This window comes from Protopterus annectens, chromosome 1.part0, assembly GCF_019279795.1.
Source record: "Protopterus annectens isolate FY-2018-M chromosome 1.part0, PAN1.0, whole genome shotgun sequence".
NCBI classification, from domain to species: Eukaryota; Metazoa; Chordata; order Ceratodontiformes; family Protopteridae; genus Protopterus; species Protopterus annectens.
The window spans coordinates 338,963,843-338,977,184 of record NC_056725.1 but is presented as its reverse complement, the minus strand read 5'-3'; positions in this window follow the sequence as shown (position 1 = coordinate 338,977,184).

Genomic DNA, 13,342 nt, shown 5'->3' with positions numbered 1-13,342 from the left:
TATATATCTATGCAAGTCATACATAATGTATAGAAACAAAGAGGAACATGCACTCACATATACACTCAGACACACACACATACACACACACACACACACACACACACACACACACACACACACACACACACACACACACACACACACACACACACGTGTGTATATCTATGGGGAGCTGCATATCACTGAATCCTCCATTAGTCAATATCTGTTCAATCAACAAAACTTCATCAACTGCACAGGCGGTTGGCAAGTGTGAGAGACTACACAGTTCTCTGAGTTGGGAAATATGTCCCCTCACCAACCTTGTGCATCTCAAAGTAAGTATATAGATTTAACAGGGTTGGGGGCACAGCCGCCATCATTGGGAGTGCAGGGATTGCATGTGTTGAGATTGTTGCCTGGCGTATGTGTATTAGTGTCTTGATATCAATACTCCTGTGATTCCTATATCTATATATGGATTTACTTAAATTGGTAAAATAACATTTATGCCAACGAGTATAATGTTGAAACAAATTGATTGACATTATGCACGTCAACATGATACTGCATGTGTCAAGAAATCATCTCGGAGTGTGCAAAACTTAAAAAATGGAAAGAAAGCATTATTTTTTGCAGGGGCTAACTTCCTGCTAATTATATTTTCTAACTTCGAGATAACACAATCTTCAGGGAAAAGGGTATATTCCCCTACCGATTGATTGTCAGTGTCACTCACCTGTCGACCATCTGTTTAGTTTACCAAATTGTGTGGCTTAAACAGATGTCAACCAAAGTACTATTCACCAAAGTTACTGAGACCCAGATATATATATATATATATATATATATATACACATATATATATATATATATATATATATATATATATATATATATATATATATATACATATATATATATATATATATATATACACATACACACACACACACACACACACACACACACACACACACACACACACACACACACACACACACACACACACACACACACACACACATTGACATTCATGCATAGACGATATATGTAAACATGATGGCAAGCTCCAGAAATTAATCGAAGTGTAGTTCTGAATGGAACAAATGCCTGAACAGAGCGCACTCATATATGAACTGGACCTGTACCTCCAGTACAGCTGGATAATTTCCAGTTCACATGCAAATATGTATAAAAAATGATGGATGAAAGAGAAGACTTCCAGCAAAAAAGAATCAAGAAAGTGATATACTGTAAAACAGCAATGCTACCTGCTTTGTTGTAAAAATACATATGTTAATTCATGAGGGGGTACACCTGGACAGATGTTATCACTTTCCCAGGGATGTTGTGAGGCACAAGTCTGTATGGTAAAAGTCTTGTATTCCTTCAGCATGTAATAGAATCTTTAGCATGTACACTCCCAAGTGCCTTACTATTTTTATAACATGGGTGCCTCATTTTTTAGCAGGATGTGCCAATTAAATGCATTTATTTTGCATTTTGATATAAAATAGATCCTTCACCCTTTTAACTCACCAATTACTGAGCAGATTTTAAATTGTGAAATATCTGCAAAAAAAAATCAGGATGATCATTTTCAGGACACAATCCAAATGTTTCTGTGTTACTGCAAATTTCCATTTGTAAAATTTGTTTTGCAGTGATTTTCAAATATTACATTTTGGTTATTTTAGATTTTGGCTTATGAGTTGCACATATTCAGTGTTGTAGCTCAGGCAGTCCTATGGAGTTTTTCTGCAAATAATGTTAAAAACATTCTTTATTGTCATTTTTATGCATGTTTTAGGGGAGTTATGGTCACTTTTTTATTAAAATATGAGGAAAATAACTCCAGAACCTTATTCCATTACTGATTAGAGATAGTGGTGTGTGAGAGAGAGAGAGAGAGAGAGAGACATAGAGAGAGAGAGAGAGAGAGAGAGAGAGAGAGTGAATGGCAGCCAATGTGATTTTGAAGTCTGTGAAGGAGAACAGATCTGTGACTGAATGGACTGAATGTGATTTTTTTTTTTTTTCATGTTGCATAGACCACATTTGGAGCACATGTAACTACACAAACAAGCACACACACACACACACACACACACACACACACACACATATATATATATATATATATATATATATATATATATATATATATACATATATATATATATATATATATATATATATATATATATATCTATAGGGGTTCCATTCAGAAGCTCGAAATACTGAAAGCTCGAATTTCAGTATTTTGAGGCCAAGAAGCCGAATCCACATAATAGCAAAAGTTTAGAAGTGCAAAATTCAAAACCTCGAATATCGGAGGTTTTGAATTTCGCACTTCTAAAGTTCTGCTATGGTTATATATTCAGGTAAGTGTGTGTGTGTGTGTGTGTGTGTGTGTGTGTGTGTGTGTGTGTGTGTGTTAAGGGGTTTGGGTAGGGGCTGTGGTGTGTGTCAGTGTGTTTTGTTGCTGTGATGTGTGTGTGTGTGTGTGTGTGTGTGTGTGTGTGTGTGTGTGTGTGTGTGTGTGCGAAGAGAAAGTAGCTTGTGTGTGTTTGTATGTAGTGCAACCTTGGAGTGACTACATACATATGTGCTTTCATGTAGTAGAGTGATTGTGTGTTTGTGTGGTGGATGGTGTGTGTGTGTGTATGTGTGTGTGTGTGTGTGTGTGTGTGTGTGTGTGTGTGTGTGTGTGTGTGTGTGTGTGTGTGTGTATGTGTGTGTGTGTGTGTGTGCGTGTGTGCGCGTGTGTGTGTGCGTGTGTGTGTGTGTGTGTGTGTGTGTGTGTGTGTGTGTGTGTGTGTGTGTGTGTGTGTGTGTGTGTGTGTAGTAAAACCGCAAAATTCAAAACTTCCAGTATTCGAGGTTTTGAATTTCCCGGTTTTTAGTTTTCATTGTTTTGTGGATTCCACTTCTTGGGCTCGAGATACTGAAATTCAAGATTTCAGTATTTGAAGCTTCTGGAGTGAATCCTTATATAGACAGAGAGAGAAAGAGAGTAAAAGACAGCTGAAAAGGGAAGCGCAATTATGATACTTGATATGGCATATTTTGTTACATCTTCTGGGAGTATGGCTAATGATACAGGTGTATGATAAGGGTTATATTCAGAGGGTGTCTTAGATGCTTGCTTCAGTAAGTATGGCATGTTATGGTATCTCTGAGGCTGTATATGAGTATCCAGATATGACTCTGCACAGCTGTGCCATTTTTTATGGTTTGCCAAAATTGCATAATAGTAGTGTAAAAAGTACTTTTATGTCACTTTGTGAGTTTATTACTGAGCCAGTTGCCAACTATTTGGATTTCTTTCCAAAACCTTCAGTGCAGAAAACAGTTGAATACATTCACAATACCCTGGACCTTTTAGCGAATTTCCAGCTGTTTGTAAAAGTGAAGAGTGATATTTTTTTTCATATTTGATGTAATTTCTGTACATATTAGTATCAGTTATAATTAAGATATATTAAGATATATAACTTGTCTACCTAACCTGATTCATTTTGTAAAATGTTTTAAACTCTTGCTGAGTATATTTTGTGCACTAAAATATTTGTGTTTGAAGGTGTCTTATTCGCAAGAAAAAGCGCTGCAATAGATATGCCCAGGGCTTCAAATTTATGCAAGGACATTTAGTGCCTTATTTGGAGTATGAATAGTTGGTTAACAGGAAGCTTTATGGTGTCTCTATGCTTTTTGGATGTTCATGGATGATGGTTTAACCTTCATGTCAGGCACAACAATGTTTGATTTACAAGATTTGTGCCATGCATTGCAATCGACATGAGGCACTCACTGCTGATGTTATTATAATCTGATGATGGTACTTTTTCAGTGCCTGTGTTCAGGAAGAATAAGAATATATAATGATTAATTAACACATTACTCAGGAAGGCAGTATGAAGGCAGTATGTATTGGTAATATTTCACATAACTGAAGTTTCCACCTTGCTAACAATACAAATCATATTACTTGCAGTCTGTGCATATGAATAATTAAGAAGTACTTCTCACACTGGAGATAAGGTCAGTGGTTTGAAAGTTGAGAAAACAAATTTTATAGAAAGAGAATATTGACAAATCATATACACACATTTAAAATGATTTTATGATTAATTATACTTTTTTTTTATTATCATCTTTCCCAAAATATCAGAGGTTTATTATCACACTTGGCATAGCATGGATGCCTTTATTATTCTTTATGTTCTATCAGACTTACAAAAAAACTACACGTGCTATATTTATGTCAGTAATGTTAAATTAAAATGTCCCATTTTGCACAGTCCAAAAACACCCTATTTCATCAAAAACACCCCAATCCAAACTGACAGATTAGAACACAGTAAGTAAAATCAAATAAAAAATAAATAAATTAAAATATGGGCCTCATAGGTTCATAGGTGTGTACTAGGCTAATGGTCCTGGAGCCTTTACAAGCCTAGCCCATAGAAGAGCCCTGGCATCATGCCACCCAACGTTAGTTCCGAGTGCCTGTATCAAGTAGAGCCACTGGAGTGATCCTCAGGATGCACTTTCTATTACCCATTCACTCATCAAGATTTCTCTTGAAGAGGGTCAGTGAGGTGCTCTGCTTGACATGTATGAGAAGTCTATTTCAGAGCACGGGCAGTCTCTAGGTAAGGATCCTGTCCCTCCAGCATGTTATGTTGATTATGATAATGAGGTTGAGGTCTCTCGAGCATGTGGTGCAGAGGGATTTGAATTTCTTTAGATGTAGCATTTCTAACATAACTGGGTCAGACATGGCTTTGTAAGTCAAGCAGAGATCACCTTTAAGTAGGTGATATGAGACAGAGAATAGCTGGGGTTTTTTGAGTCTGTCTGTCTGTGTAAGACATGTGTTTAATGCCTATGATTCTCTTCTTGAGGTATTTCTGTGGCCTTTCCAGCTGTTGCAGGTGTCTAGCGAGGTACATGCCAAATGGGGCATTATACTCGATGATTGGTCTAATGAGCGGAGTAGAGAGAGAGAGACAATGACCTCTTTCTGCCAGGACACAAAACCCTTGGTAATGAGTTGTGCCACATAGAAGGACTTTCTGACCACAGTGGCAATGTGGTGGTCGAAGGAGATGTTGCTGTCAACCTGCATCCCCAGATCTCTTATAATGCCTTCAATGTTCAGTGGGCACCCATTGATGTGGTAATTAGTGGGAACTAAATTTTTACCAAAGGGGATGATGACGCATTTTTTGGCATTAAGCTTAAGCCATGGTTTTGACACCAGTCATTGGTCTCAGTGAGGCCTTTCTGTAGGATGTCTGCATCACTTGGGGAGTTAATAATGGTTCCCAGCTTGCAGTCATCTGCAGACATGGTCAGCCAGAGTCCCTTTGTGTTGGCCTGGACCTCTGAGAAGTAGATGCCAAACAGGAGAGGACCCAGGACCAATCCCTGTGGGACTCCACTCTTGACTGGTTGGTAGTCTGACTTGGAGTCCGCTCCTTTCACACTGTGTGTTCTATCTGTGAGCCAATTTGCAACCCACCTAGCGATATAGGGGTTGATGCCTAGTTTGGTGAGTTTATCAATAATTCCAGAGAGAGGAATGGTATCAAAGGCCTTGGCCAGATCAAGATAGGCTGTATGCATTGCCTTACCTTCATTCACAGCCCTGGTGACTGACTCAAAGAAGTCAACCAGGTTAAGTAGGCATGATCTCCCTTTCACAAAGCCAAATTGCATAGGGTCTAGAGTTTGGAGATTTCCTATATCTTTGTTAATCGGGTCCATGATGATGTGCTAAATAGCTTTACATATCAGACTCATCAGGCTAATGGGGTGATAATTCCCAGGGTTGGTAGTCTCTCCCCTTTATGGAGAGGGATGGCTGTAGCTGTGCACCATTCGGTAGGGACAAAGCCTGAGGTGAGGCTGTGGCTGAACAGGACACACAGATGTGGTGCCAGTTCGCTTTGTAGTTCATGTAGAACACAGCCAGGGATATTATCGCGTCTCATGGAAGCTGTATTCTTGGCCTTGGACAATCAGCTTTAACCTGTGCTGCAGTAATGCTGTGTGCTGGCATTCTTCCGGTATTGTGATTGGTCCTTTAGAGGGGAGAGAGGGGTAAAGCTGGCACTGAATCTGTCGGCCAGTATGTTGGCAATGTCTGTTGGCTGAGTATAGGAGGTACCATTGTGCAGTATCTCAGAGCAAATCTGGATATTGCAGTGCAGGTTCTTGATATAGCTATAGAAAGCTTTGTGATTGTTTTTAGTGTCAGATGCAATTCTGGCTTCATAGCTGACTATAGAGGATTTGATGAGGGGATCTCAACTTTTTGTTGAAGCTAATAAGGGAGTTTTTCAAGTCTTGGGACTTCACCTTTTTCTCCAACAGTTTCTTCCTTCTGTTGTAGAGTTTATTAATGGCAGGAGACCACCAGATTGGCTTCCTTTTTTTGGAGATCATCTTGGTTCTGTTGGGCATGGCTAGATCCATACATTTGTGTACATGTTCATACAGTGCATTGGTGTATGATTTGGCAGTCATGCAGATATTTTACATTGGCATGGGTGCCATGAATTTAGCCACCTTTGTTTTTAGGAGTTCAAAGTCAGCTTTGGAGAAGTTTTTCAAGGTGGTTACCTTTGCGGTGGGTGTGGGTGAGATGTATATTTTCATGGTGATTAGTTTATTATTGGATCTGACAAGGGAGCAATTGACTATTGTTGTAGAGCAACAGTCGCCCATGTTAGTAACAACCAGGTCAAGGATGTTGTTTCCTCTAGTGGGGGTCAGAATGAGCTGGCCCAGGGCATTGGAACTGATGGATTCCAGGAAGCATTGGGCCAGTGTATTGGTGCTTGAGTAGTTTCCCCAGTTGATGGAGGGGTAGTTGAAGTCTCCTAGTACGAGAGTGTTGGGTTGGACCTTGTTAGATTCCAGGGTGCTTAGGAGGTAGAGTGAGAGTCTAGGGACATGGTTGGGGACCTAGAGCAGGCTATTACATGGATTGTCGTCTTACCCAGTGTTAGTTGTCTCATCTCCCATTTTCCTCAATTAAAATTATCTTTATACATTTTCTATATCTATATATTTATATATAAAATGATTCCATTTATGCTGTGGTAACTGGTCCGATTCCTACTATCCAAACTAACAAAAAGCATAACTAAACTACAAAAAATAGAAAATCATATTATAACACTTACCACACTACTAATGTGCATAATAAATAACTGATTCACTATAACACAAGTGTTTAAGATAGACCTTATAAACAGAGCACAAAAACACCCATGACATACTCCATTCTTAAAATGGACACACTCTACTCACAAAATATATATCAAAACTTCCTAAAGCTGTTATAAAGAGATATCTTACACACATACCACATTGCAGTGGAATCATAGTGTAACAGTAATTCAAGCCTAAAAAGTGGGGAAAAACAGAAAAAAATGCAACACACAGAGACATAGTTTATGTAATAAATGAATTAACATGTACTGTAGCAATACAGAACTCATTTCAGGAGTGATGGCTTTGGCATCCATTCTGAAACATATTCCATATGTTTTATTTATTGCATAACAGTTCTCGTGCATAGACAGACAGATACATAGGTAGATAGAGAGAGAGAGAGATAGACAGACAGACAGTCAAATAGATTTGCTACAACAAGCATTACAGTGCACTTAGTGATTTTCTCTACTTAATGACAAATGATCATTTGTCTAAGAAAAAGGTATCAATGCAGGAAGCTCTTATAAACTGGGAGATTAATCTCAGCGAAACCTCACACAGTCCAGTTAAACTGCCCCAGACCGAGTGTCTGTTTAATTATACTGTGCAGTAACACAAACATGGTACACCAAGAGCAATGGGTAGGATGGAAACATGTCATGATATACATTTTGTAGGATTCATAAGGTGGAAAAAAACCAAGAGCAAGAAGTGCACACCAGTACAGAAATGAAGTGCTGAAAGTGAAATAAGTAATGAAGTGAAAGAAGATAATGCCAGTATGTTAGAGACTGTCTACAAAGGGATTATTTACAAAACCATATCATGAAACTAAAAGCTATGGAGACTATGTATTACAGTATAACCAATAGAGAGACTGTAACTGTTAAGTAATAGTACTTTATTTATAGTGTAAGACCTACAGTAAAGTTCACCTTTAAAGATAAGTGAAAACCAGTACACTTTTTGCCTACATTCTAACTCAAGATATGCCAGTCCAGTTGTAAAGTCTCTTAATAACATGCCAAAAGTCCTTACATTTTCAGGTACTGCAGCTCTGGACAGGCAGCCTTGCACATCTACAATTAGGTTCTTTGTAGTCTTAAGTAAATCTACAAGTAGCCTTCTGACACTCCATAGGTAAAATCACAGGTTAGCTCCTGATAATCCACAACTTCTGGTCAGAGAAAGTGAGATCCCACTATTGGTCACAAAATCCCTTTCGATGACAGGTGAATCTCATTAAACCCTTCTTTTAACCATGGCTTTCAGGTATTTCATATTACCAATATTGCTACATGATTCTATTACTATAATTCATAGATTATAACTGCACCATCAGGTTTTTACTATAACATGTATATAAACTGCACTAAAATAGATTTCCTGACCTATTAAATAGCTACTATGGCACTGTATGTATTCATATATTATATCTTGTTGACCTGATTAACATTATGGACCAGGTCATTTTTAAAGAGACCATGGAGGTGAACCCTTCTCAAAAAACATAGGAGTATGTTACAAAACTTCATACAATATTAAGCAGCTAAGCATACAGGGAAATGGATTCACTGGTTAACAGTGTATGAAGGATTCATTCATAGTGTGCAGTTCTACAAAAAAGCAGCTGTACACATATTTGGCCAACAGCTGGGCTGCTTCAGACAAGAATTATAAGAAGAAGAAGAAAAAAAAAAGAAGACAGTACAAGCAAACTAAGGAGTGCTGTTAGCATTGTAATCAGTGGGGTTACAGAGGCAGACAATGCAAGCCTTTCATTTTGAACAACAATATTTTGACATTTGTTCTTACCAGTGCAACAAAAGTCTAACATTACTGAAGTACATATTCTGTCTAATATATATATATATATATATATATATATATATATATATATATATATATATATATACAAGAAAGGGATAAACCCAGGAGCTCCTTTTTTCCACATGGGTGGTTACTTTTCAGTAGCATTTCCATTAAAGTCACCATGTCATGCTTTGCAGTAGATACATAAAACGCTGATAGTCGTACAGCCTTTTCAAATTATGTCACATGCTCCTACCATGTGATGTGAATGTATGACTGACAATGTAATGCTCAAAAATATGTCTGAGGTTCAGCTGTTTCTACATCTATTTTATATATATATATATATATATATATATATATATATATATATATATATATAATATTTTACTTATTTAAGGGGCAAGATAACCCATTTTAGTTTGAGGCACAGGGAGAAAAACTAGAACATTGTATATTCATTGACAATGAAAAACAAAGCATGCAAAACATCTACACTTAAAAGATAACTGACTTCAAAAAGATATTTACAAGTAATTCTTGTTAACAATTTCCAAACATATTTATAAGGTTTGAACAATTACTCAGACATGAATAGATAGTGCACAATATTTACAGAGACTGATCCTTGTCCATCTCCTGAAGTACTTTATATGATGGGTAACTGATGCTGTGTTCCTTTGTGAGAGGCAGATGCAGCATTGAGACATTTTAAGAGCAGAAACAAACACTTCATGGTAGTAGTTGCTATGTAGTAATAATGATAGTAATGTATTGGTATATCATATACAAATGCAATCATTACATATTAATACTTACTATCCTTAATGATAACTATCATAGTTTCATAGGTTCATAGTTAAGTACTAGGCTAGCTGCCATTGTGGGCAATTTTCAGCTTCTCCAGTCTCCTTTCTGTACTTGAACTAACCTATCCCATTTGGTATAAATTGACCTTAAAACACCACAAATAAGGAAACAGCTTCACAGTATAGACCATTCACTTTTTCAACTTTACCATCCATAGACTTAAATTTGGCTTGAATATGGACAGAGGTGTATTCTCTACGTGGTAGTTCCCTAGGTTAGATACTTTCCAAAGGATACAATAATGTTTTTTTGGCATTTAGTTTCAGTTCATGATTTTGGCACCAGTTATTTATCCGGGTTAAACCTTCTGTAGGATGGCTAAGTCATTTGGGGATTCAATGACTGCACCTAGCTTGCAGATATCTGCAAAGTAAGTCAGCTAGAGAGCCCTTTGGTATTGTCTTTTACTTCAGAAAAGTTGATGTCAAACAGGAGAAGGCCTAGCACAGAACACTGGGATACTCCACTCATTACTGGTCTCTTTGCGGAAGAAGATTCTTCTATTTTGATTATCTGCATCCTGTTATCCACTTGGCAATCCAATGGGTAACATAGGGGTTTATTTAGTTTTTCTGCTATACATGAGTGGGGAATTGTGTCAAAAGCTTTTGCCAGGTTCAGGTATGTGGTGTGTACCATTTTGCCTTCATCCATTGCTTTGGTAACCTTTTCAAAAAACTCACCAGGTTAAGTAAGCATGGCCTGCCCTTGATGAATCCAAACTGAGACAGGTCCAGTGTCTGGAGGTTCCCCATGTCCTGACTGATTAATTCTATGACAAGTCTTTTCATGACTTTGCATATGAGGCTTGTCAGACTTATGGGTTTGTAATTACCTGGGTCTGTAGAAGGTCCTAATTAGTCCTATCAACTAATACATTGATAATACTCTATAATAATTACCATCTAATTGTTATGTTAGCACTAATCTGATAAGATATAAAGATGGTAACTTAAGGGAGATATAATAATGTTAGTGTAGGATATCTAAAATGTTTTGCACATTTTATAAAATCGGTATATTTTTCTATGAGTGTATATGATGCTCACTTTCACTTTGTGAATCTATATCCTCAGGATGTGGCTGAAAAGGGTCTTCAGACTAGCTCACCTACCCACAAACATTAAATAAATAAATGTTCCAAGCAACCTTATTCAGCATACTGTTATAATGCCGGAATCTGGTGAGATGTTCAGTCCCATTGCTGGGATGCAGTTGTCCTAACAGTCTTAGGACAGGAGTGATGTGTTTGTGGCAGTGTGTTTGTGGGCACTCTATACTTTGTGCAGTGTCACTTATTTTACTGATAACATTGTTCTTGATCTATCTTATGCTGAGCAACATGTCTCCATTAATGGGCCATCAGTTGTTGGTGACTGTCCATCCACAGTTGTCACTGCCTCCCATATATATGTACCTCTGTGGTTCACAGATTTGTGAGTCATGGAAAGTAATGGGGTGGGCATACCATTTGGATACCTATGCCATGCAGATAGTGTATTCTGATGCTTCAGGGAATCAGACTACTTTTCTGAACTGAGTAGGGCTTTGGCATGCATTTCTTTATGTATTCCAGCCCTTCTGACATTGTGAATCTCATTTATGAATCATACATGAACATTGGTATTCATAAACATAGTTAAAACAGATGTACATTCTGTTTAGTTCCCTGACATTCAGTACCAAAATTCATATACAGGGATCATAGCACTGAATGTAGGTACACAAGGAAATGTCTGGGTTTTTTTTAATGTCACATGGGAGTGCATAATTTCTATTATATCCACCTATGCTACAGACATTCCCAGTTGCTCTATTGACCTTGTGTCATTCAACAACAACAAAGTATGGCAGGTGATGAATAGATAATCAGGTATGTGATAGGCACACAACTTATTAACGACCTGCTCCCTGTTGCACTGCGTTCTGCTATCATGGCTAAATGCAAATGACAAAGAAGTGGCATTTTGTAGGCATGACAGCTGAGATAGAGTCATTACCATAATATGCTAATAATGAGATCTGGTGCTTAGCTGCACTATGTGCAGATCTAAATGACAATAAAGTGTACTTTGACTTTGCTATGTGAGTATCCATTGGCAGTAGCTTGGTAGCATTGTTGTATGGGCTGTGGTAAGGTGTGGCTATGCTAGCAGATTTGGCTGCACCAGGGAGAAATCTGTTACTGACAGAGTTTTTTCTACTGTGTGAAGGAGTTATTTATTTTTAATATTTTTTTTAAATAGATCACTAAAATATTGATCAGCTATGTATTCTAAACAGCATATTAGCAGGGAAAGGGGATAGCTGAATTAACATACAATACAGCACCTGTCTGCATGTAGCTTGGGTTCCATAGGTTTCCCCAGTGAGACCATCTGATACACAGGTAGTGTGCTACTATGGATCACATATCTTCAAGAGGAGAAATTTCATGTTTTCTATGGGCGTGTCATTTTGTGTGTGCACAATGGGGTAAATGATACAAAGTTCGGCCCAACTGTGTGCATTTCTTTATTAAATTCAAAGTGCTTTGGTGTGCACTTATACTGCATTTCGGTCCTATTCCCTGGCAAACAATGGTCATGAATACCATTCAGATACTGTAAGATTATTGCCTACCATTAGAGAAAGAAATGGTCAACCACTGACAAAATAAAATGGAGAATGTGCAATACTTTCATAGCTGAAAAATCCATAAATTTAAACAATAGTAATAGAAATTTTAATTTTCTAAAAATTTCTTGTGTTAAATCATGGCATATACAAGATTTTAAAATTTCAAGAGTTATTTAGAAGATGTCTAATGTCAGTAGACAACTTACAATGATTCTGAATGTGTATTGGTACACACTATACTCAACTACTAGATATAGATAGCCTGACAGTTGTTTAGCCAATCTTTTAGAGTGCCGATGTTGTGAAGTAAACCTGATAAAAAACTGTTTTCATTACCAGTGGAGTTTGCCTTTTACCTGATTATTGTGCAACTGTGGAATTGATATATATAAACAGAGAAATTGTAGGCATAGACAACCCCTTGCAAAAAGTAAAACTAGTTTGAGGTTCACTTAAAGTGGTTTTCAGAAAGTTAATTCAGCAGCTTGTGCACTCACTGAGAGGTTCTTTAGTAGATTGAGGATTTTCTAAATGTGATAATAATGTGCATGCAATTATATGATTCAGAAAAAGTGAAGAAACGGGAAGGAAAGGAGGCAGCAGGCAGAAGAATCTTGTGTGTTCTCACACCTTGTTACTCTCACATCTGAGCAGATTTCCAGGAGCTCCTTATGTAGCCACCAACCAAGTTCTGTAGTCTTCAACACTGTCCATCAAATACATTCGTGTCACTGGCTGAGCTTCTAGAATATAGAAATAACTAACACATACCTTGAAGTCAAGCCACCAGTGTCTCACAGTCACACAATTAATTTTGTAATAC